Here is a 4,368-nt window from a genome sequence, read left to right on the forward strand (position 1 = left end):
GAACATTTTGCCCGTAATTCCAGCAAGATAGGGTCTGGGTCTTTCTCACCTTCTACTTCTGACACTAATGATAACTCGGCCCCGTCGTCACTTCTATTCCTCATTCTGCGAAATCTATGTCTGACTTCCAAGCGTGCAAGTCTGTGCACATCTTTCTGCTAACTCTCTCTTTCTTTCTCTAATATGGGCGGTGCTACCCATAGACAACTTTGCTTAAAGAATCAGTAACAACATTAACCTTACCAGGGTGATAAAGAAAACTCATGTCATCATCCTTGAGTACCTTTAACCACTCTCCCTTTGTCTGAGATTAATCTTATTCTAAGTGAACACACCCACATGAACGTCATACAACAATGACGCTATATCTTCGAAGCAAAACTACAACAGCCAACTCTAGCTTATCAAATTACACCTCGATTCGCCTAAACTCGACTTTTGATCTCAACTCCATTTTAGATTCAGATATTCAGTATGTACTCAAGAACCAAATATCATAACTGGGCGGTAGTCCACTCTGTTTTCCATTCCTGAAAGTCTTCCTCACAATCTTCAGACCGTTGAAAATTTGTTGCTCTTCCAAGTCAACTTGGTCAAATAAAACCCTTATCTAATAGATCCCTTTAACTGCTCTTTCAACTTTTCAACTCTGTTGGTGCCATTCTATAAGGCGAAAAAGAGATAGGACAAATATCTGGAATGATGTCTATGCCGAAATCTATTTCTCTCTCAGGAGGAATTCCAGGTAGATCATAAGGAAAAACTTCTGGAAACACACTTACTATAGGAACTGACTGAAAAGGAGGTATCTTAACACTAGAGTCATTAACTCGGACTAAGTGATAGATACAACCCTTCGAAACTAACTTTCTCGCCTCAAGGTACGAAAAGAAACGACCCCTAGGCACTGCTGAACTACTGCTCCACTCTATGACTGGCTCACTAGGTTGCTCAGGTATAACATCAAAGTTCATAGCAACCTAAGAAATTACAAAAGATAAACTCGCTCTGGGGTCTAGCAAAGCAGAAACAGCTAAGTCAAAGACTCGAATCATACCAATGAGAACATCTGGTGAATCTTCTTGCTCTTGGCGACTGTTGATTGCATAGAGGCGGTTTGCTCCTCCGCCAGTACTAGAAGTAGCTCCTTTAGGTACCATCATGTCTGGGGAAACAACTGATGAAGCTTGGACCTTATTGTTCAGATTTTCACTACCTTGCTTGTTCTTTGGGCACTCCTTCATGAAATGTCCCTCTTGTCCACACTTAAAGCAACCTGTCTGGCCATCACGACACTTACCTGGGTGGGTTCTACCACACCTAGCACATGCAGGAGCCTTACTACCCCTTGGTACTCTACTTCCTTGAGGATTGGCAAGTCTAGCCCTGAAATTATAGGAATTTCTATTATACCCCTCTTTGTCCTCAAGTGCAGGCACACTAGCAGATGGTGGAGCAGGTCCCTTATGTTTCTGTGGAAGAGATGACTGATTAGCATCATTCTTTTGCTGCCTGAACTCGTCCCCTACTATCTTAGCCCTCTTATCCTTAAACTCTTCTCTATTCTTCAACTTATCCCTCTCAACTTGTTGTAAATGGATCATAAATCTTGCTAGATCAATATCCCCTATCAGCATAGCTGCCTTGCCTTCCTTCCTTCACTGACGAGACAACCCAGCAACATACAAACTCATCCTGCAACTCATGTCCGCAACCATCTCCGGAGCGTAGCGGGAAAGTTGAGTGAACTTCAGACTGTACTCATAAACACTCATAGACTCCGAATTAAGGGTGAGAAACTCTTTTACCTTTGCCTCACGCAACTCACGAGGAAAGAAACGCCCTATGAGAGCACTCTCAAACACAATCCAACTCACTACTAGCACATCCTTAGCCCTATTCTGTTTCCATTGGTCAAACCAGATTCTAGCAACACCCTTCAATTGGTACGCAGCTTGTTCCACCCTCTCCGACTCAGCAACCCGCATCACATCAAATACCCTTTTAAGTTCCTGAATGAAGTTCTCCGGATTCTCAGTGACACTTGAACCTGTGAAGCTTGGTGGGTTCATCCTTAAGAGTTCACGGATTCTTGAAGTATCAACCACTTCGTGTCGATTGTCTTTCTGCCCAACATGATAGGTCGCAACTTGACTTTACATCCAGATGGCTTCGTGACAATCAACATATTTTATCTCTTCTTGGGTTTGCACTTCTTGAGCACTTGGTAACTCTTGTTCCTCAACACTCTTCATAGCTGGACGAACTCTGACAGCTCTTCGTGGAGGCATGATCCTCTGAAACACACACAAGCATGAATTAGAAAGAAACTTTTTAGAGATAAACTCTAACGCACGAGATGAGTGTGAAAGAAATGAGAAATCTTCCTAAATGTTGTTGCCTCCCAATTATAGATGTGGCGCGCTTCACACCGATAACTAGGACCCTACAGAAACGGCTTCATAGACTCCCTAGCACTCTAGAACTTGCTCTGATATCAAGTTTGTCACGCCCCGAGCCTACACCCTGGACGGGACCGACACTCGGAGACCATTGCTCGCCCCAAGCGAACCCTTGGCCTGGCTTTCTTAACTCAGTGGAAACCTAACTCGACTGAATAACACAATGCAATAGAAGGTCATAAACAACCAAATGATAAAATATGCCTGAAAAGGCAACTCGAGTGTCAAAATAGAATATTTACATATATACATAGATGAGAGACTCAAAACTTAACTGACTGACTGTTTGACTGTCTATGAAGCCTCTATAACACTGAGATGGATGTGGGAACAGACCCCGCAACATCCTAATAAAACAAAACTAGAAACACAAAATAACAGAGTCCTCCGGAATGCAAGGACGCTCACCACTAACTCTGGAGTGCTCAACTGGATCAACGGCGTGTTTGATGCTGATCCTGGGTACCTGCGTTTGCATCATAAAACGATGCAGGCCAACTGGCATCAGTACATCTAATGTACGAGTATGCGAGCTGGACCGCTAAACAACAACTTAAGCTCGAAAGAGATACAAAAAAGAACATACCTTGGCTCTGTTCGACTCATAAGTAACTAAACTCAATATAAAGCAATGAGACACATGCAATATATATATAACTTGTAAAACTATTTAAAACATGACGTAAATACCATATTTATAATATCATGAAAATACCATGCTTCCTCTCAAAGTCTACTTGTCCAATGCATGAATGAAGTCCCATACACCCATCCATACTAAGCAGAAATTCTCGAGGAACCAAGCTCTTGCTACTGTGGGAGTTCTCTAACCGACAGCCACCACTACATGTATGAGTAGTGATACAACGTTTTACCTCACGTTGCCCAAGGACCATCCTATACCTTGCCATCAATATAGGACCTTACTTTATCTTTTGCTTAATGGATCCACTAGCTTAACTTTCGTGATCACCTAAAAAGTATGATCCGACAAATCCCATGTTTGGCTGCATGGTTCTTATGGAGAGTTGAGTTAATATGAACTCGTGTCCCCAATTCGGTGCTCAAGACTACTCCCAAAAATACTTTGGCTCATAAGTGTTTTAAACACATCTTTCTTTAGTTGAGATAATTACTCAAAACTTAGCCCAAAGGCTTTTGAAAAATCTTTAAAAAAAAACATCTCAAAACCATATTTTTTTAATATGATCATTGATGACTCCGGATATTCATACTTCTTAAACATTGATGGTATATCAAGAGACCATATTGTTTAAACATTGATGACATACTCGATTTGTCATACTAATCATATTTTAGAAACTCTTTTGCAAGACTCATCTTTTCATTTTCAAAGAGATAGTGATCAAACTTCTCAAAACTCTTTTGGAAATCTCAATTTCCTCTCAACTTAAATGTGAAAACACTTATAAATTTCTTTGGGAAATACTTAGTTCCCTAATTACTTTTGAGAAATGCACTCAACTCTTGACTCTTGACTTATCTCGAAACTCTTGACTTAATTGGAAACTCGATACTCGACTTGAAACTTGAGACTCTTTACTTAGCTTGAAACTCTATACTCTTTGCTTGACTTGAAACTCTATACTTAACTTGGAACTCTATACTTCACTTGGAATTTGAGACTCCTTACTTAGCTTGAAACTTGAACCTTAGAACGAAGTTGAAACGTTTAACAACGACTCTTGAAAAGCTTTAAAGACTTGCTTTGACTTGCTTAACTTCTAAGCTTAAGTCTTAAAACAAGGTTTAAACATAACTCTCAACTCTACCTTGAATTTGAATTATGAATTCAAGATTTTGATCATGTTAGAAATGACTCTTAGGTGCTTAGAAGTAGCTTAGAGTAGTTGGAATCGAAAAGGAGTGAATGCGCACTTTAAAT

General features: G+C 40.4%; 1 pseudogene; it reads right to left on the bottom strand.

Moving 5' to 3' along the window:
* Positions 1 to 635: 635 nt before the first annotated feature.
* On the bottom strand, positions 636 to 2,291 carry LOC125860763 (uncharacterized; annotated as a pseudogene).
* Positions 2,292 to 4,368: the final 2,077 nt, after the last annotated feature.

Source organism: Solanum stenotomum, chromosome 1, assembly GCF_019186545.1.
Source record: "Solanum stenotomum isolate F172 chromosome 1, ASM1918654v1, whole genome shotgun sequence".
In the NCBI taxonomy this organism is placed as follows: domain Eukaryota; kingdom Viridiplantae; phylum Streptophyta; class Magnoliopsida; order Solanales; family Solanaceae; genus Solanum; species Solanum stenotomum.